The sequence below is a fragment of the Lissotriton helveticus genome, chromosome 3_2, assembly GCF_964261635.1.
Source record: "Lissotriton helveticus chromosome 3_2, aLisHel1.1, whole genome shotgun sequence".
Lineage (NCBI taxonomy): Eukaryota > Metazoa > Chordata > Amphibia > Caudata > Salamandridae > Lissotriton > Lissotriton helveticus.
Genome location: NC_136062.1, coordinates 158,613,593 through 158,635,735, shown reverse-complemented (window position 1 = coordinate 158,635,735; position 22,143 = coordinate 158,613,593). Strand labels below are relative to the sequence as shown.

Genomic DNA, 22,143 nt, shown 5'->3' with positions numbered 1-22,143 from the left:
ACAGTACACATTCTACTATCATATGTTAATACAACAAAAGAATAAATGCAGGTGTGAACTACTCATGATTATGATGTACCCCTAGAAATGAAAGAGCCCAATCACGCTCTATCAGTCCCCCCCAATGATGACAAGTGTCATCACAATCAATCACAAATCCCTGTAGAGAGAACCGACCTAAACAGGAGCTGTAGCCGTTCTTCCCTGCCGGAACGACTCTCGAATTTTGAGATTCTCATAGTAACTGTCCTGCAGTCTCTCTATTCTCCTCTCCCGCTCTCTAAGAGATCTCTGCCATATATAGGCCCTAACCTCTCCAATGAAAAGAAACACACAAACTACTACTATGATTTTGGCCTTCAGAATGTAACCAAGAATACCCTTGCCAAGGTTGGCAATCCAAATCCCAATCTTTCCAAAGCCTTTCCCAACCTTGTCCCAAACTCTTTCCGTTGCCAAATCATGCACCTCATGGTGAATCTCAGTGATGTTACTTATATAATTCCCCAGATCCTTACTATGGTCTGGGATATAAGTGCAGCACTGTTGGACCCTCAACATTTCACAGACTCCGCCCTCATTTGCTAATAACGCATCTAAAGCAAGGCAGTTTTGCATCACCATGGCTCTTATCTTCATCTCTCCTTCCACAAGCAACAAAGATTGAACTGTATTTGCCGACAACTTATCCACAATAGTTGACAACCTTCTAATCTTTACATAATTCAGAACCCCTTCCAAACTTGGTATCATTGCTCCAAATGCATCTCCAACCTTGCTTCTCGCTATGGTGTAGTTCACCTTCCAACAGGCCCAAAGCTTCAACGTGGTAAATCCTAGGAAACACAACAGCCATATAACATGTGCCATTCCAATTCAATAGCAACTGCACATACTCATTTTTCCCACAAACAAAATACACATTCGGTACCACTTGAACCGCTTCTTGCGAGAACTTCTTTGCTGTGGCTCCCACAAAGATCTTATCAAATAAGTCTGCACCTGTCTAATGCAAAGTTTCCCATCGCTGGTGAAAGTCCAAGGCTATTGGACCATTACTCCCTTCGCCTTATGTGCTAACTCCTCCTTGGTCCTTTAAAAGTTTCCTTCTCTACTATTAAAGTTACCAGCTAATTGTCTATTCCTATCTTCTACCCGATCTATGAACTTCTTTTGTACGTCAGCTAACACACACATTAATTTGTGACAATGAGCATAAGCTGTATCTAATGTAACTGTAGGTATGAAATACTTCCCTATTTTCTCTTACTACTTGTAATAATCATACTTATTCAGGTGCTTATAAGCTGGAACTTCAGAAAGCACCACATCATAGTTCAAGAAATAGTATTCATAATGATCTTTTTTCCGTAAAACATGCTAAGCAATAAACTACATGCAATACCATACGTCAGGGGAAGGTGGTGATAATGAATCCCCTCCTCCACCCGACGCAGGCAACTGCGTACACACATAACAATCTCTCACATTCATCATTTTCACATACTCATACAATAATTTTGCATAGGCATTCAACATTTAATCACTCTTAGACAAATCTACATGCAACATGCAACTAATTTGATCTATCATAGCTTTATCTGGTTCTAATTTACCCTTTTGTGCTAGAAGTGGTAGGTGTGGATGTCCCTTGCATTCCCACTCCATCAACTTCTGCATCATGTGAAATTTTTACAGAGACTATAAAGACTACTGCTATCATTACTATCACTCTTGCTATGAGTGTACCTGATCGAGCGCGCGAGGCCACCCGGCCAATAGTTTCGCCGTTTCCGGCTTCAGGGCCCATATACTTTCCAAATCACCATATACATCGATCGGGTGACTTCACGAGCTCTACCAGGTTGAGTGTGTGTGTGTTCCCTGCTACCAATTTTCGGTGCACCCGACTTACCATCCACCGATGCGGGTGCCTAATGACCACAATGAATCAGGGAGCTAGCTGTAAAGGAAAGGCAGCAAAATACAAACCCAACCAATAACATTCAAATACTGTTTAAATGACCACGGACAACTGGAAGTTTTAAAAGGTTTATCTAAAGTTCAATATTTTCTTGCATGAGGTACAGTAAAATAAGGCAATCAATAACCAAGATAACGTAAATCACATAAGCATGAAGAAATAATGACAGAGTAATCATCAAGGTACTAAATAAAATGTAGCGAGAAAAATACTATGCAAGTCAGTATTATCTAGACAGGGATAGACTAAGTGTGGGTGACTATAGGGGAGTTTATAATGAATAACACGCTTCACTTAAGGTGAAGGGGCCTTTGAACAATCTAGGCAACGAAGTTGTAGACCATATCAGGAAATGACACACTGCTATGCAAAATATAATTTCTAACAAATGAGAAGGCATAGGAATAAACTTATGGAAAAATATAAATGACTTTCAATAGTTGCAGAAAGGCATGGAAAATATCACATGTGCAATGTTGAACTTTATTAAAGCAAAAGTTAGAAATTCAGAAGGTGCAAGATTTTAAGAGTTTTCAGAGCAATATTTACCTAGAAAGGTGTGGAAACCAAACCCTGGCCACGGGTCAGTTAAGGACAGGAAACCCTCAAGGAAGGATACCCCTCAAAGGACAGCAGGTGCAGAATGGACACCAGGATAGGACAGGATACCCTCGGAATAGGAATCAGGACAGGACCCTCAGGACAGGACAGCAAACCCTCAGGACAGGACCCTCTTCAGGACAGGACCCTCTTCAAGACAGGACCGGAACCCACAGTTCGGAAGCAACGCCTGCGCTCCACCCGCTCTGCAGCTATCGATCAAGACCCCGATTGGGTCAGCGAACTCCCAGCTAAGTGCCTTGACAGCACTTTAAGGTTCAGTAGAACCTTAGTCTATGGTCAAATTCGGACAGAGTGCTCCGCAGCGCTCTGTATCTTCAGTCACCTATTGAGTGCGTTGGGTCAGTGACAGGTCAGCTAAACCAGACAAGTCGGACGGTTCACTAGGTGAACCCAGGGTAGATATACAGTTTGGGGACAGTGTACCACCCCCCAATGTTGCAAAGTGTCAGAATCCCTCAATTTAGATTGGTCCTAAGGTAGGGTTTGGGTAACACACCAATCACAATACACGAATTGAAGCCTTCATTAACATATTTGGGTACCGCCTAGCAGGTTTGGGGTTCCCATGAGAAGTTACACGGCAAACAATAGCGCAACATTACAATGTATCATATAAGGAGCCACATTCGCTGTTCTTGCAGGGCAGAGGTGACTTTCTCAGGAGCATCTCGCCCATCACTGCCAACTGGCTATGTTCCATCAGCCAAGGTCCCTCGTGCTGCCGAATGTCGCACAGGCGCAGAAGGGACCTCCAATATGGCTCTCCTCTCACTCAGACCCCCATTTCCCGCGGTACATGAAAAGTAAGCGAAAACAAATTAATACATAATAATGTCATTATGAAAACACATCACAGGGTTTGTACTTTTAAAATCATCATCAAGAAATAAACTTATTGCATAAAATGTTAGCTACATTGACACGGACACAAGAGCAGTGGCACGAGCAGTACCACATGATAAGCACAGCTATGAATTACGCATGCGCATAACTTTCCCTCCACTTCTGCAGACGCGTCAGGACACGTGAGTGTGGCTGACGCATGCGCAGTAACTAAAATACAAGCGGCGGCCATATTTTTAGGGACACGGATTAATCCATTAGAAATACACATAGGCAAGCTTCGGGAACTTTACTTAAACTAAATATAAACGTTAGTAAAACATACACGGGTTACCTTGTTACACACAAATGAGGTTCTTGATTTCGGCAAGCCGCAAAATATGCGAAGCTTTGCTTCATCAATCCCCTCTTTGATGATATCTACTATCATCACAAATTATAATGGAACCAGATGCCAACTTTCTTTCACACTTTATAAAGTTCTATTTCTTCCAGCAACCGTTCTAACTTTTCTCTTTCAGTTTTAGCAGGGTGAGAAGTCTTCACCTTTTTGTATATCTGATCATTCACTTCCTCTAATTCAATCTCATCCACACTTCGTTTCACTCCTCTTGCATTTATCTCGTGCTTTTTGGTGCGCTTGCGGTATTTACAGCATAAGAAAATGGAAAGTATAATAAGACCTATAATACCAATTGGCATCAGAATTTTGAATAATAAGCTTTTACCTATGCTAGCAAGCCAATGACCTACATTTGAGAGACCATCTACCAGTCTCTTCCAGGCACTATCAACCTCGAGTGGTTTGAGTTCCTTTGCCAAATTAGTAATGTTTTTCACATATCTTTTGATCTGCACACTTTTGTCCGGAATATAAGTGCAACAATGTTGCGCCTTCAACATCCGGCAGACTCCGCCCTCTTTCGCTAATAAGGTGTCAAGAGCAAGTCGATTTTGTAAAACCATTGATCTGATCGCAACCATTTCGGTATTGACCAGCAGAAATCCATGAGCTGTTTCAGTAGACAGCACATCTACTATAGTAGACAATTTGCAAATTCTGTGAGTATTCAGAACCACTCCCACTCCAGGTATCAGTGCACTGAAAATACTACCCATAATTTCACCTATACTTTCTCTTTTACTACGCACTAAGCCATTAGTATCTTCATTGCTTCCAGCTTTTCCATTCACATGGTATATTTTCGGGAAAACAATGCCAAAGTAGCAGCTTCCATACCAGTGATCCGGCAATTTGAAATAAGCCTTGTCCCCACAAATGTAATAAATTCCAGGAAACACAGGCTCTGACCCATTTTTGAAACCCCAACCTCCAATTACCTTGTAATTATGTTCGCATTCACTGGAACCAATGAAAACATTATTATAATAGCTAGTCTTCTCGCGGTGAAGACATAGCTTGCCTTTCTTTTCAAAATCCAGCAACAGAGCAGGACCCGCTCCACCAGATGAGGTGCCTTCCATGTTTTCTGCCCACTTTGGCTTTTTCTGACTTTCGTCATTAGCCTTCTTCTGAATTTTAATTCTCCTTTTCTCTGCCATGTTCAGGAACATCTTTTCCTGCTCACGCAAAGAACAAGTCAAGTTATCTCTGTGTGCGTCTGCTATGTCAATGTTCCCTATAGTCAGAAAGTAGTCTCCCATATATCTTATGGTGTCAGTTTTGGTATGTACAGGATTCAAGTTCCCACGTATAGGAAGTTCAGAAAAAATCACGTCATTGTTAGAGTAATAATACTGTAACGGTCCCCTTTTGTAAAATAAACTAGCTAAAATGCTACAGGAAATTCCATATGTCAATGGCAGATGATGGTATGTCACGCCTTCAGCCACAGAAGTAGGTAGCTTCATGCAGACATAGCAATCTTCAATTTCCATAGTCTCTACATAGTGTATTAACAAGTTTGCGAAAACATTTAAGTGTGTCTTGTTCTTAACTCCATGATAATGTAGTCCTCCCTCATCTGATGCTTCTAAGTTCTGTTTTGTTTGTCTCAATGCTCTTTCATGTCTTTCTACACTCTGTGTTGTCAACTCCTCACTGTCAGTATTTACAGTTTCAGCAGGGACAATGTTAGTATCTTTACTTACAGCAAAGGGAATGAAAATTGTTAATCCTATCCAGATAACTATCAGTACTACTACACTACATATACACACCTTGCAACACGTCTTAAAACGGCTGCAACTAGGACTACCATTCACTGTTGAATCAGACATTTTGGCTCAGAAGGAGTGTTCTCACCCCTCTTTTTGGCTTTTTACACAACTAGCTTACTTTGTGCAAATTCACGGTGGTTCGTCTTCCTCTTCAGCTGAGTACTCTGGGACAGGTTCCCCGTCGCTCACGTCAGTTATATCAAGATCTTCAAGTTCTTCCAAAACCAGTGTCCATTCAGGAGACTTGTACTTTTTGTTTTGTCTTTTTATTCGCTCACTCCTTCTTTTGGAAGAGTCTTCTTCTTGCTCTGCTATCCGAGCACTTCTTCTTGCCTCTGCACGTTTTTCTTCCACTGTCTTTATCCTAAGTCTCAATCTTTTTACAAACCTAGGCTCAAGGTTGTTTCTTTTCTTTAGTCTCTTAGTCGGTACTTGGACTTCACTTTCTTTTCTTATTCTCTTTTTCTCTTTATCTTGTGGTAATTCTTCTCCACTTTCTTCTCCTACTTCCCTTATCTGGCTAGTTCCAGGGCTAGCATCAAATTCTTCTGCCTGGTTGCTAATCTGGCCTTGTTCAGGAATATTTTGTTTTTGGCTTTCGATTGTCTTTATTTCTGTTTCTGTTTCCTGAACCCGTTCTTCTAACCCTCTCTGATCCTGTTCAAGCACTTCGATCTCTTGATTTTCTTCTGCTCGAACTATCACTCTTTTTCTAGTCTCTCCCTTATCTGCATCAGGTGTGCGCGGTGGTGTATCAAATACCTGCTCCGTCCCTGTCTGACCTTCTCCTTCCTCAGTTTTGATTTGAATCTCAAGCGGCTGAGGTTCTTCGCCTGTGCCTTGCTTTTCCTGACTAGTCCACTCTCTACCTTCACTAAGTCGTTCTCTTGTTCTGATAGGATCTTCAGTCAGATCAATCATCGGTATCCATTCTTCTGGCCATATGCTTGGCAGCTCGTCTTCAGCTACTCCTGGCTCAGTTTCCTGGACCTCTTCAGCAGGCTGGATTCTTGGCAGTTCGTAGTCAACTACTCCTGGGCCAACGTCTGCTGTTCCTGCAACCTGACTGGTGCTGGGCTGCTCGTTGTCAGTTGCTTCTGGTCTGGCTCCTTCAGGGTCCTCTGCTGGTTGCCCTTCTTCTTCAAATCCTCTGTCTGGCAATACCTTCTGGGTGTGTCCAGCGTGGATCCACTGAGGAACACCTGCGACCTTCACTGCAGTGGTTGTCACCAGGATTACTTGGCGTTTCTTTCCCCACCTTGGTGCCAGACAGCTTGATCGAGTGTGCTTCTTTATTTTGACCCAATCTCCTGGAACCAAGCTGTGGAGAGGAGTCGTTGGATTGAGGATGCCGTCGTCTCCAATCTGGCGAGAGATAGAACGCACTTGGTCACCCAATCTTCTGCAGTATTCAAGCACCAAATCATCAGTAATACTCAACAGTTTGCTTCCTGGCACCCATGCTTGTCTCATCACTCTTCCCATAATGATTTCATGGGGACTTAGGCCTGTCTTGCGGTCTGGAACACTTCTCAGTCCCATCAGGACCAGGGGCAGGGCCTTCACCCAGGTCATGCCAGTAGCATCTGTCAGCTTTGCTAGTCTGTTTTTGATAGTTCCATTTACTTGTTCCACTATTCCAGAAGCCTCTGGGTGGTATGCACAATGGAGTTTCTGCCTTATTCCAAAGGCCTTACAGAGTTCAGCCAGTATGTCATTCTGGAAATGTCCACCCTTATCTGATTCAATAATGCATGGTATTCCGAACCTAGGTATCAGTTCTTTTAGTAAACACTTCGCTACTGTCAGTGCGTCACTTTGAGGAGTAGGGTAAGCTTCTACCCATTTTGAAAATACGCAAACAATGACAAGGACATATCGTTTCCCTTCACAACGGGGCATGGTGATGAAATCAACCTGTATCTTTATAAAGGGACCCCCTGATCTCCCAATCTTGCTCAGTTCAACCATTGTCCTCTTGCCTGGGTTCATCTGTTGACATGACAGGCACCTCTGGCAGAGGGACTCTGCTACCTTCCTGAACTTTTTACTGTACCAAGTCTGTTGAAATACCAGAATCATGGCATCCCTACCAATGTGTGATCCTTCATGTATTAATCTAGCCATTGTGCCAAGCAAGTGTCGGGGTAACACAGGCATACCAGTTGGGCCCAAGATGACACCATCCACACGTCTCGGTCTACATCCATCCTCCTTCCATTTCTCTCTTTCTTGCCAAGGAGCCGACTCCTGCCACTCTCTCACCTCATCCCATGTAGGCACTTCCTCAAACACCTGAAGCTGGCAGCTGGTTCCTGGCCCCCCTCGTTTTGGATTTACAATATATCGATCTTTGGCACACCATTGAGCCACTCGATCAGCATAATCGTTTCCCAGTGATACTCTGTCCATGCTCTTTTGATGAGCGGTACATTTTACCACTGCCAGTTCTTTGGGCAACTGGATGGCCTCTAAAAGGTCATGAACAACTTTTGCATTCCGAATGGGAGTACCTGAGGAAGTCATGAATTCCCTCTGTAGCCATAATTGGCCAAAGTCATGCACAACGCCATAACAGTACTGACTGTCAGTATACACTGTTATGCGTAAGTCCTTCCCAATTTTGCAAGCCTTTATCATGGCTATCAATTCGGCTACTTGTGCAGACTTGATGTTATATAGGTAACCTGCTTGTTCAATTTTTGTGAAAGACACTACTGCATAAGCAGCACTCAAGCCTCCTAATTCATGTCTTAGACAGGAACCATCCACAAATAGTTCTTTATCATGCTCAGGCAATGGTACTTCTTTTATGTCTGGGCGTGGCTTAGTACTGAACTCTGTCAGGTCAATACAATCATGTTCATCATCATCCCCACCTTCCATTTCCAAGGGGTCGGGGAGTAAGGTGGCAGGGTTCAGAATACCGCACCTAACAATGCTTACATTTGCTGCACCCACAAGAATCCTCTCGTATTTAGTCAGCCGACTAGGGGTGAGATACTGTGTTTTAGTTCTGGTCAATAGAATTACCACTCCATGTGAAACATACACGGTCACAGGATGTCCCATGACAATGGACTCACTCTGTTCCAAACTTGCACAGGTAGCAGCTACTGCTTTCAAACAGCCTGGTAACCCAGCAGCTACTGGGTCCAGTGTGGCAGAGAAATAAGCCACAGGCCTTCTGGTCGTGCCATGTTCTTGAGTCAGGACAGACAATGCGCAATTATCGCGAGTGTCACAGAAAAGGGCAAACTCTTTGGAATAATCTGGCATTCCCAACGCAGGGGCTGTACACAGACAGTTTTTCAGTCTTGTGAAAGCCATTAGACTTTCATCGTCCCACTGTACAACATCTGGCATTCCTCTCGTGGTCATTTTTATCAAGGGCCTGGCTAAGGCTGCAAATCCCAGAATCCACTGCCTGCAGTACCCTAATACACCCAGGAACATTCTGACCTCTTTTTGAGTACGGGGCAACTGCATTTTTTGAATTATTCTCACTCTTTCTGATGTGACTTTTCTGACACCCTTTTCTATTTGGTGTCCCAGATATTTTACAGATTTCGCACAGAACTGTAGTTTGTCAGGGGCTACTTTATGCCCTTTCTCACACAGATGATTTAGAAGGGCAATGGTGTCAACTACACAGTCCCGGTGACTTTTAGACGCCAGTAGAAGGTCGTCTATGTACTGCACTAACACAGAGTTCCCAGGTAAGATCAAAGTCTCTAGACATTTTTTCAAGATCTGATTAAAGATAGAGGGGCTCTCTGTATACCCCTGAGGGACCCTGTTCCAACAATACACGTGACCCTCGAAAGCAAATGAGAAAAGAAATTTGCTGTCGGGGTGCAGGGGTATCGAAAAGAATGCATGACACAAATCAATCACAGTGAACCATTCAGCATCCCAAGGAATCTGGTACAATATCACTGCAGGGTTTGGGACAATAGGGCAGCAAGGAACCACAATTTTGTTAACCTTTCTTAGGTCCTGCACTACCCTATACTTGCCACTAGGCTTTTTGATGCCCATAATCGGTGAGTTGCATGGGCTGCTCATCACTTCCTGTATGATGTTTCCTTCCAATAATTTTTGTATTTCCAGAGTGACACCTGCTTTCACTTCAGCATTCATTCGGTAGGGCCTAGTGTTAGGATATACTGCATTGTCCTTGATGGCTATTTGTATGGGGTCCACATCTTTCATCAACCCCACATCCTTTCCAGTGAAATCCCACACCTCTGGCTTTACAGCTTCCTGTAGTTCTTGGGGCAAGTCCTGCAGGGTCAATCTTTTAATTTCTGAGTCAGGTCTAAGCAACAATAATTTATAAATGCCGTCTTCATCTGGGGTCTGTATTTCAACACCTTTTGGTGTGCAAAAGATGGTACAGTTCATTTTGCACAGCAAATCACGTCCCAGTAGATTCACTGGACTGGTGTCACAGACGACAAATCTATGCATCTGTTTAAAATTTCCAATTGAAATCTCCATTGGTTCGGTAACAGGAGTACTAATCAATTGATTAGATACACCTACTACTTGGATATTTTCTCCCGAGAGGGGTAGGTTTGGAACGTCCACTGTTCTTACAGTAGAACGGGTAGCGCCAGTGTCCAACAGGAAGGTGACATCATTTCCGTCAACCTTTCCTTCAATATATGGTCCAGACTGGTCTACCGGCAAGGAAGCGCCAAGTACGCACTCCCCGTCCTCCCCTCTCAGGCCCCGTCAGTCCTGATCGTTACAAAGGAAGGTATCATTTAGCAGATACTGCGAAGTTGCTGTATTTCTGTTCTCCCCGCTTTCCCAAACCTCTATCTCTTCATTTTCTGCCTGTCTTCCCCTGTATACCTGCTTGGGTGCTCGAGGCACCTGAACTGTTTTTACCTGGGGTTGAGTCTTTCTTGGTCTTTCTTTCTGCGTCTGTGGAGTTAAATCAGGAGTTTTCTCATTAACATCGACTAATTGGGGACACTCGTTTCGCCAATGTCCAATTTCGCCGCACTGATGGCAGGGAAATTTTTTCATAGCCTCTTCCCTGCTAAATTTGGGCCGGGGCTTTCCTCCACCCCCTCCCCCAGGACCTTTGTTCTCAGCATTTTTAACCATGTTACTCAATTGTTTTTCCTGTTGTTCTGCGAGCTTCACCTGAGCCCACATAACCTTCTCCTTAAGGGCCTTTTTCTTTTCTGCCATCTCGTCCTCGCAGTACTTAGCGTACCGCAAGACCTCATCCATTTTCTTAGTATGCCAACAGATTTTATTGTCTTTTATCCACTGACAAATTTCAGGTCTTAAACCATTTACAAACCTGTAAATAAAGTGCGTCATATCTTTCAGGTCGATGTTGTCAATACCACTGTATGTTTTAAATACCTGCAATAACCTCTCATAGAAGGAGTGCACTGTCTCGTCCCTTTCCTGTGTTGTTCTATCTATTTTTGTCCAATCAGTTTCCTTTGCGGGCACCTTTTCTTTCAAATGCTGAATTACCTGCTCATATTTTCGCATGACATCCTTTGATGGCTCTCCAGTTTCCTTGTTTCTGGGGTACTCCTCACTCGGCCAGTCTATGTTTATTTTACACTGGGTCCATAAATCTACTGGAACCACAATGTCGAAAAACCCATCCAGGTCTTTCCACAGACATTTCTGTACCTTCACGAACCTCTCCACCTGTCTGTACCAGTCAACTGGTTTCTCTCGTAATTTTGGAAAATCGTTCGTGAAGGACACAATATCCTGCCTAGACCAGGGGACATGCACATATTTCCCTCCTGGAACTTCGCGCATGGGGCATAACTGTTCAGGCTTTTCTACCTCTCTTAAAGCAAACTCGGGAGTCACTTGTCGGGAGCGAACCTCTTCCCTCTTTTTCGCCCACCTGCTTCTCCATTTTTCCACATCTCCCCATTTCTGCAGTACCCCCATTAATTCTTTAATCTGCAACTTCTTCCCTGCCACATTCAGGTGTTCTATATCTTTGTCTGAGAAGTCTGCTCTGTACGGTTTCTGTAAGGGTTTGGATTTTGAGATATCTACCCCCATACTAACTGCTGTTTCGGTCAGTTTTTCATGGAGCACTCTGGTGTTCCTAGTAAAGCTTTTGCATATGAACGACAATTCTTCTTCAGAGTAGGTATTCAATCGATCCAACCCCACATTTCCTGCCATTAATTCTTCTATTTCGACCCTCAGCTTGTAGAGATCTAAAGGCTTTGTTTGCGGAGTCTGCTTCTCTAATTCACGACTCCAACTCTCAATTTCATCCGGAGTTACCAGAGAGACATTCCTGGTACCTGTTGCTGTCTCTAATTTAATTTCTTTTGTATTAAAAGGGTTATACCTCTGCTGTATTCCCTTTCCAGTCTGTTTGTTTGGTAATTCCAAAAACGCAACTTCAGACTCGCACTCACTGGACTGATCATCTATGATGATCGGTTCCTGTCTCGGGGTTGCCATGACTGGGGTCATAACTGGAGTAATCGGATTTCCCTGACCATTTCCGTATAACGGGACCACCGGTCCAATAGTTACTGGAATAGTCAATGCCTCAGGACTGGTATTTAACTGAGAAATTTTCTGAATTATTTCTGTCCTTTGTCTAGCTAGAGCCTCTTGCTCCTTTTCCACTAGTACCCTTCTTAAAGTTGTATCATGTAATATCTGTGGGGTCAATGGAGGAGTAAAACTCGGGGCAGTAGGATGCGTTTCACTTGGTCCTCCCCCATAATTTGGTTTCGGGAATAAAGTTCCAGTATTAAAAGACCTGCGCTCTTCCCCATATGGAGGTTGAACAAAAGGCAGTCCTGAATTCGATGGTTTCTCTTCGCTTTCATACAAGGGTCGGGGAAAAAAGGTTTTCGTACGTGAATATTTTTCTTCCTGGCTTGCGGGTACTTTGGGATATATATCCCTTGTTTCCGTCGGTTCGGGTTTTTCAGGATAGGGCAATACTTGACCACCCCCTCCCAGTCCCAGGGACCTGTCTTCTTCTTTTAGGAAGTGGCGTCGGGGAACATCTCCTACACTGGAAGGTCGGGTTCCCTCACTGTAAGGTGGCGGACTTCTGGTACAGATGTCATCTATTAATTCATCATCTGAACCCCCCAGGGCCCCCCAATGCTTACATTTTTCAGTACTTTTCTCACCCGCTCCAATGTTATGACATGCCGGCATCATGGGAAACAGACCCTCAACAATCATGCTCTGCCTCCACTGTTTCATCCTTTTATCCCTGGATTCCTGTTTCTGCCTGGGGTACCACTTGGTCAAACCCTTGTCCATTCGGGGTCTTTCTCTTTCAAAAGCCTCAATCTCCCATTCCTCTAATGCCTCATACTGCGTTAGTCTTGGTCTGGGATGCAGTTCATTCATTCGGGTTCTTAAATTAAATAAGATCCTACCATTGAAAGTACCATCTAACGGAAAAGCCAATACTCCGTCATCTTTTGTGTATTTCACCCAATTCTCCAGCCACACACAGGTATTGTACCCTCGGTCAAACATCATGAATGAGGCGGGAGTATTGGGTGCTGGGACAAGAACACCTTCTCTAGATTTAATCGGTTTGTCCGTTTTAAAATAATTTTTCACCTTACTTACAAGGGACATTTTTCTCTTGGTTCCGTACATAATATCGTATCTATTAGCCTTCCACTGATCCCTTTCAAACCCTAGATGCCTTGGATCAGGTCGAGTCTCTGTAGTCTGCGAGTGCCACATACGACTTCTGCGCTAACTTTGTTTACAAACTACCTCCAATCAAAACGCGCTTCAGAAAAATCGTGCAACCAATGGGTGCGCGACACAAAATAAGCTCCGCCAATGGGTGCGCGGCCCCTTCGTGAGACAGTTCCCACGCTCCGGCGCTCACCCCTCCTTTACAATTTCAGCTCCGCTACCCGCCCGCTGCTTCTACCAATCCCAGCGCGGCACAGAGTGACGTCAGAGGCGCTTCGCGACTGACTCCCTCCCTTCACAAGGTAACGGAAACTTTCTTTCTTTTAAAGTGCTCAGTGCTTGGTTATTTTACAACAAATACACATTCGCCACAGTGCTCAAGTGTCTAGACAGAGAAAGAATTCTTTTACTGCAAGTAAACTACTTCCATTTACTTTTCACTTGCTGCGGGCAGATCTCTTCCGCCTACCCTTCACTCTAGCATCGGTGAACCTGTTATTCCCCTAAACTCATCCACTTCTTTCCGGGATATATTCCGAGTTTAAGGTTTCTCAGCGGACCCCTCTGCTTTCACGCTAGCTCCGAGGAACCTGCTACTTTTCCGATGTGACCCTTACTAGGTTACGCCACTATGGGAATTTTGCCAATGAACCCCGTTACTGTCATTTATTCACACATGTATTCAGAAAACCCTAGTTAGTGCTTCCCGGTTATCCTAACCTGCACCTAACTTTCCTCGAACCTGTGACCTCAGGACAATGGATTCTATTCACCACTTGCCCTTTCAATTCCCCGGGGAGTTCGGACAACATACAACTAGACGATTGACAATTGCATGGATTAGTACATATAACAATATAAGAACAAGAATAATGGCAATACAGTAATTCATGAATTTCAGCAGCGTATTCACAAGAGAGTGATCAGTTCCCTCAGAACAGCCGCTCTTATAGCAGCATTAATATAATAGCAGCTTCCGACTTAACTAGTCCAACTAATCCTGCCTAACCTTTAGCTAGTCCCTAACCATCCTCTAGCTACCAGAAAACTGATCGAGCGCGCGAGGCCACCCAGCCAATAGTTTCGCCGTTTCCGGCTTCAGGGCCCATATACTTTCCAAATCACCATATACATCGATCGGGTGACTTCACGAGCTCTACCAGGTTGAGTGTGTGTGTGTTCCCTGCTACCAATTTTCGGTGCACCCGACTTACCATCCACCGATGCGGGTGCCTAATGACCACAATGAATCAGGGAGCTAGCTGTAAAGGAAAGGCAGCAAAATACAAACCCAACCAATAACATTCAAATACTGTTTAAATGACCACGGACAACTGGAAGTTTTAAAAGGTTTATCTAAAGTTCAATATTTTCTTGCATGAGGTACAGTAAAATAAGGCAATCAATAACCAAGATAACGTAAATCACATAAGCATGAAGAAATAATGACAGAGTAATCATCAAGGTACTAAATAAAATGTAGCGAGAAAAATACTATGCAAGTCAGTATTATCTAGACAGGGATAGACTAAGTGTGGGTGACTATAGGAGAGTTTATAATGAATAACACGCTTCACTTAAGGTGAAGGGGCCTTTGAACAATCTAGGCAACGAAGTTCTAGACCATATCAGGAAATGACACACTGCTATGCAAAATATAATTTCTAACAAATGAGAAGGCATAGGAATAAACTTATGGAAAAATATAAATGACTTTCAATAGTTGCAGAAAGGCATGGAAAATATCACATGTGCAATGTTGAACTTTATTAAAGCAAAAGTTAGAAATTCAGAAGGTGCAAGATTTTAAGAGTTTTCAGAGCAATATTTACCTAGAAAGGTGTGGAAACCAAACCCTGGCCACGGGTCAGTTAAGGACAGGAAACCCTCAAGGAAGGATACCCCTCAAAGGACAGCAGGTGCAGAATGGACACCAGGATAGGACAGGATACCCTCGGAATAGGAATCAGGACAGGACCCTCAGGACAGGACAGCAAACCCTCAAGACAGGACCCTCTTCAGGACAGGACCCTCTTCAAGACAGGACCGGAACCCACAGTTCGGAAGCAACGCCTGCGCTCCACCCGCTCTGCAGCTATCGATCAAGACCCCGATTGGGTCAGCGAACTCCCAGCTAAGTGCCTTGACAGCACTTTAAGGTTCAGTAGAACCTTAGTCTATGGTCAAATTCGGACAGAGTGCTCCGCAGCGCTCTGTATCTTCAGTCACCTATTGAGTGCGTTGGGTCAGTGACAGGTCAGCTAAACCAGACAAGTCGGACGGTTCACTAGGTGAACCCAGGGTAGATATACAGTTTGGGGACAGTGTACCACCCCCCAATGTTGCAAAGTGTCAGAATCCCTCAATTTCGATTGGTCCTAAGGTAGGGTTTGGGTAACACACCAATCACAATACACGAATTGAAGCCTTCATTAACATATTTGGGTACCGCCTAGCAGGTTTGGGGTTCCCATGAGAAGTTACACGGCAAACAATAGCGCAACATTACAATGTATCATATAAGGAGCCACATTCGCTGTTCTTGCAGGGCAGAGGTGACTTTCTCAGGAGCATCTCGCCCATCACTGCCAACTGGCTATGTTCCATCAGCCAAGGTCCCTCGTGCTGCCGAATGTCGCACAGGCGCAGAAGGGACCTCCAATATGGCTCTCCTCTCACTCAGACCCCCATTTCCCGCGGTACATGAAAAGTAAGCGAAAACAAATTAATACATAATAATGTCATTATGAAAACACATCACAGGGTTTGTACTTTTAAAATCATCATCAAGAAATAAACTTATTGCATAAAATGTTAGCTACATTGACACGGACACAAGAGCAGTGGCACGAGCAGTACCACATGATAAGCACAGCTATGAATTACGCATGCGCATAACTTTCCCTCCACTTCTGCAGACGCGTCAGGACACGTGAGTGTGGCTGACGCATGCGCAGTAACTAAAATACAAGCGGCGGCCATATTTTTAGGGACACGGATTAATCCATTAGAAATACACATAGGCAAGCTTCGGGAACTTTACTTAAACTAAATATAAACGTTAGTAAAACATACACGGGTTACCTTGTTACACACAAATGAGGTTCTTGATTTCGGCAAGCCGCAAAATATGCGAAGCTTTGCTTCATCATACCAATCACACACTTTGCTCTATGGTTCAGATTTCCAGACACCATTTTAATTGAGTCGGTTCAGCACAGTAAGAGGAGCAACGTAAAGTCTCTTTCTCTGCCTCTGCCTCTGATTGCTTTTCAACAATGTTCACGTACAGTTTCTTAGAGTCTTGGTAATCAATTTCACAGTTCACTGTACAATTATTTACATATTTCAAAAGACTTCCTTAGCCCTTTTTCTTCTTCTAGTGAATGTCCCTAATTGTATTTTTCTTCCACTCGGGCTTAGGTTATCTTCTTTAAAGCAAGCGTTTTATTTACAGTTCACAGTTTAATCAACAGTCTCTTACAAGCTCAGACACGCTGAAGAATCTCAAGACTAACCGTTGCAATCTCCTGAACTGGTGGCTGAAATCCAAATGTTGGAAAAGATAGATCTCGCAGTACCAAAATTCTCACGCCACTCAATATTGGAGGATTTGGTACAGTCACAGTCAACACCCCTCTCTTTCTAATCCAGGAACTACTGGTTCAATCTCAATCTTCAGATCTGGAACATGCTGACCACTCGTGAAGACCTCAGTCTCCCGGTCTGCACTGTTCTCGGCATCTGTGATCAGATAGGTCCACTCTGGGGCAGCGTACCTGTGGCAGGGCACCTTCGCTCTTCTCGATCTCCTCAGGTCAACCTTGTGACTGCTCTGCACCACTTAACTCTGATTCAGACATTTCAGACACATGAGCAAAATCTCTTTCATATGCCAATCTCAAGTTTTGCCACTTCTGTCTCACAGACTATGATTTTCTTACAAACTCTGCTCTCCTTCTTTGCACGTGACCACTTTCCGCACCAGTTCTTTCCAGCTGAGTCTGACTCTGTACTACTCGCAACGTTACAGTTTCCCTCAGAGTCGATACCTGGGCCTTGTATAGCGTGATTCCCCTCGGCTTGTTCTGGTGGGTGACCAGCATTGTCAATAACCCTAACAGCTTGCCTTGTCCTCTCCAGTGGCCTCACAGCCACGGCTGGAATTCCTACAGAGAGAGGAGCTGTTTCTGTCAAGATTTCTGAAACTCTGCAGGTGTGTTAGGTGTGGATCCAGTTTGGGAAGCCTTCACACTTCACAGCTGTGTTCATCACCATAATGACTTGGTATGGACCTCTCCAGTAGGCATCAAGACAGTTCTTCCTCACATGCTTTCAAACTAGGAGCCAGTCACCTGGACACAGGTCATGGCAGTGGTCCTTCGAGGTCGGGGCAGTCGAAGCATCAACCTGGTGAATTGACCACATCAGCCAGTCCTTTGCAATAATCAAGGATCAAATCATGGGTGATGTTTATCAACACTGTAGACGGTACTGCTGGCAAACGCATAGCCCTCCCCATCAGGATCGCGTGTGGTGAGAGGCCTTTCATCCTATTGAGGATGCCACCACACTCTTCAACACCAACAGCAAGGCATCAGGCCACTTCAGGGACGTGGAAGAATAAACCTTTGCCATTCTCAGCTTGAGAGTTCCATTGATTTGACAGATGCCGCTGGTCTTTCGCAACAGTGCAATCTCTGATCAACTTGTAATGCAGTACAAAGCTGTGGAAATGCTTTACTCTATCCGACTCCAATGAAGTTGGAAATCCAAAGCATGGAATCAACTCTCTAAGTAACAGCTTTGCTACTGTGTGACTATAACACCTTCTCATTGGATATGCTTCCACCATCCGTGAGAAAACACACGCCACCACCAAAATGTACCTCAATCCTCCCATGGGCAATGCACATTATCACAGATATTTATTTTTGTCGTTGCAAGGTTTCTAACAATTGTCTCACATATTCTCCATTTCTGATGGGGGAGTCTGATGACGTTAGGAACCCCTCTGTGACCATAGCTGTCTGAAGTCATGAACCACTCCAAACCCATATTGGCTATTGGTGAAGATGATGACTCGAATCTGATCAGAAACCAGGCATGCATGAGTCAAGGCAATGATTTCAGCCACTTGTGTGGAGTTTACTCCCTGTAAATAAGCAGCTTCCACAACTCCAGAAATCATACAGACAGCAAACACTGTTCTCAAATAACCCACATTGTCCCTTAAGTATGAACCATCTACAAAAAGATTTCATCTGATTCAGGCACAGGTTCATCAACAATGTCTGGTCTCGGTTTGGTGCAAAGTTCAGTCACATCGAGACATTCATGGTCTTCACAATCTTCATCATCATTATTTGGAATAGGCATCAAAGTAGCAGGATTCAGTACAGAACACCTCTTCCGAGTCACATTCTCTGAGGCAAGTATGACTTGCTGATAGCGTGTGAGTCTGTTATTCATCAAATTATGTGTTTTGGTTCTAGTCATCATAAGATCAACTGAATGTGCAACATATACAGTGAGAGGATGATCCATCACAATACGCTCACACATTTCAATGCTGACATCTGTTGCACCAACAAACTTGAGACATCCAAGCAACGCTGAAGCTACGGGGTCTAACATAGCAGAAAGGTAGGCAGTTGGTCTAAGGACACCTCCATTAGTCTGTTTGAGTACTGACAGTGCGCACCCCTCACAACAAAATAATGAGAATGATTTATTGTAATTAGGCATTCCTAGAGCCAGAGCGTGACACAGGCTTTCTATCCGCTCCATAAAGGCAGCCAAACATGTGTTATCCCATGTAACCGGATCACTCACATCTTTGTGTGTCAAACTCAGCAAAGGTTTCACATTCAATGAGAAGTTGGGAATCCACTGACAACAGTACCCAACCATTCCCCAAAACATCCTGGCTGTTGTGTGGCAGGCGCAATCATTTTCATGATCGCCTCAATGTGGTCTGGTGACACCTTCCTCTTGCCTTTCTCGATGCGATGAACTAAATACTGAACTTTAGGCAAACAGTACTGGAGTTTGCTTGGGGACACCTTGTGTCCATTCTCTGCTAGGTGATTTAAAAATGCAACAGTATCAATCCTACAAGCTTCCTCCATTTCTGATGCGATCAGGAGGTCGTCAGTGTACTACACGAGAATGCAACTCTTGGCAGCAAAAGACTCTCAAGATTCTTCTTCAAGATCTGATTAAAAATAAATGGGCTCTTAGTATACCCATATGGGATACAACACCATGTTAACACATGATTTTCCAGACGGAAAGTGAATGAAAATTGGCTTTCTTTGTGTTAGAGTATCGAAAAGAACATCTGGCATACATCCATCACTGTAAACCATTCAGCCTCATAGGGAATTTGAAACAGAATCACTGATGGATTCAGTACCACAGGAGAACATGGAACTACAATTGTGTTGACCTTTCGAAGGTCCTGCAGGATTCTGAACTTCCCACTTGGCTTCTGCAATCCCATTATAGGGGAATTACATGGGCTCCCAATTATCTCCTTTAAAATGCCCTGTTCGATCATGGATTCAATCACAGGCTTGATCCCTGCCACTGTTTCCGGTGTCAGTTTGTACTGGGGAATTCTTGGCCATTCAGCATTTGGCTTGATCTGTATCTTGACTGGTTCAACACCTGGGATCAGTTCTAGCTCTTCTCCTGTGGAATCCCACACCTCCGGAGAGACTGAGTCCCTCAAGTTGTATCGCAAATCTTCAGTTGGCATCATGGGAAACATCTCTATGCAGAGATTCTTATTCACCATTTTTAATGCAATGTCATCATCGTCAGTCTGCAAGTCCATTCCCTTGGGTGTGCAATAGATAGTGCAATTCAATTTGCACTAAAGGTCACGACCCAACAAACAGACTGGGCTCAAATTGCACACCACAAATTGGTGTTCGATCCTGAAAGGTTCTTATTCTCACAGGGATCTCATCTGTCGATGGATGGCAGTTCACTTATTAGCAGCACCTACAACTTGGATCGATTGTCCAGTGAGGGGTAGGTTTGTAACAACTGCAGACCTCACAGTAGAACAGGTAGCACCAGTTTCATTCAAGAATGTGTTGTGATGACCATCCGCATCCTCCTCCACATACGGTCCTCTCAGGTCTACCACTAAGACTGTTCCAAGGGTACAGTCTTCCTCCCCCCTCAGGCTCCGTCATTGCAACAGATCTAGATCGAAGTCATCTAGAGTTTCTGGTACACTTAATTTCCCTGTGGGATCCTCGGAGGTTGGAGAACTTGCACCTGTGGACTCAGGCACCCTCCATGTACAGGCCTAGGCCTCGTCACAGCATTTACGACCTCAGGTACCTGCCCTATCTCCTCATCTTGGATCTGATTCACTGGATTTAGTTGACACTTGTGCTTCCAATGCATGATTTTGTCACAGAAATTACATGCAGTAGTTCTCTTTAGGGCACCAACGTTTCCCTCTTCTCTGACCCTCATGAATCGATGCATTCTGACTCCCTCCATGACTGTTTCCTTGCTTCCGTCCCAATGTCCCTCCACTCAAATGCACTAGGTCTACCTTATCTGCATTTCTCATCTGGACTAGCATTAGCTTATCCTTCAGTTTCGTATGTTTCGAGTCTACCTCATCACTACAATGTCTGGCATACCGTAGAATCTCGTCTACAGATTTATTTTGTCAACAAATCAGATGCTGCTGGATCATAAAGCTAATTTCTGGCCTCAAACCTGAAAAAAATGTGGAAACTAACAGTCCCAATCCCTTTGAATCTAAAGTATCCAGCCTACTGTACCTTTTGGAGGCTTGTAAAAGCTGCTCATAGTAAGCATGTACCGATTCCTTGGGCTCTTGGCTAGTCCGATGTATTTTGACCCAATCGATGTCTTGGGGAAATCTTGGACTGTAACCATGTGTTTACCTGCTCAAATGTTTTCATAACTAAAGGTGAATTACCATGCGTAATGGGGTTTTGGTTGGATTCAACAGATGGCCATTCAACTCCACAAATCTCTTGATACCACAATGTCAAAACAAAGTGTTCAAATCAATCTACAGTACTCTTGAAATCTTGACAAAGCCATCAACCTGCTTGTACCATTCAACAGGCTTTTCCCTCAACCGAGGAAAATCATTTGTAAATGCTGCCAAGGCACCCCTTCTCCAAGGTACATGCACATACTCTCTGCTTGGTACCTCTTGCAATGGGTAAGCCTCTATTCCTGCTGCCAAAGATCCCCATAAACATTCTGTGAGTGCTGTTGCTTCAACAATCGTGTAAAATCCTGCTCTACAAACAAATTCTATAAATAATTTCCCTGAGAAAACAGAAGATGCCATGATTAACCCTTTTCATCACAAACGTTTGTGGGGGCAGAATCCGTATAGCTGCACTATCTGAAAAAATACTGAAAAACGGAAATGTCCTTGCATCTCATTATGTCTTTCACTGAAGTCACTTTCTCCCCATCTTTAAAGCATGGAAGTGTTTTGACAAAAAGGGATACATTTTCATTTTCAAGCATGCCATTTGGATGTCTTTCTCTTCCAGAGATTTAACTGAAGTTGTTCTTGCCCCTTGGAATGTTCCTCTAAAATACTGTACCTTGGACAACAGATCTGCACCTACAAAAACACATGTGGGCTTGGGTATGTAACAGGCAACATGGGTCTGAGGTGTTTTGGGTGTCGCCAAATATCCGCGTAATGTATGTGAGAATTGCAAGTGCTGGTACCAGCCCGTCTGCGGCTGTTTTTATCTTATTCACCTTTATTTTGACACATACTTATTTTCTTC

The 22,143-nt window shown here is 43.9% G+C and overlaps 1 protein-coding gene across 3 annotated transcripts in view; it reads left to right on the top strand.

The window, feature by feature from the left end:
• The window catches only part of LOC144826527 (stimulated by retinoic acid gene 6 protein-like), a 564,429-nt gene that overhangs the window by 410,347 nt on the left and 131,939 nt on the right, over positions 1 to 22,143 (top strand). The window lies entirely within an intron of this gene.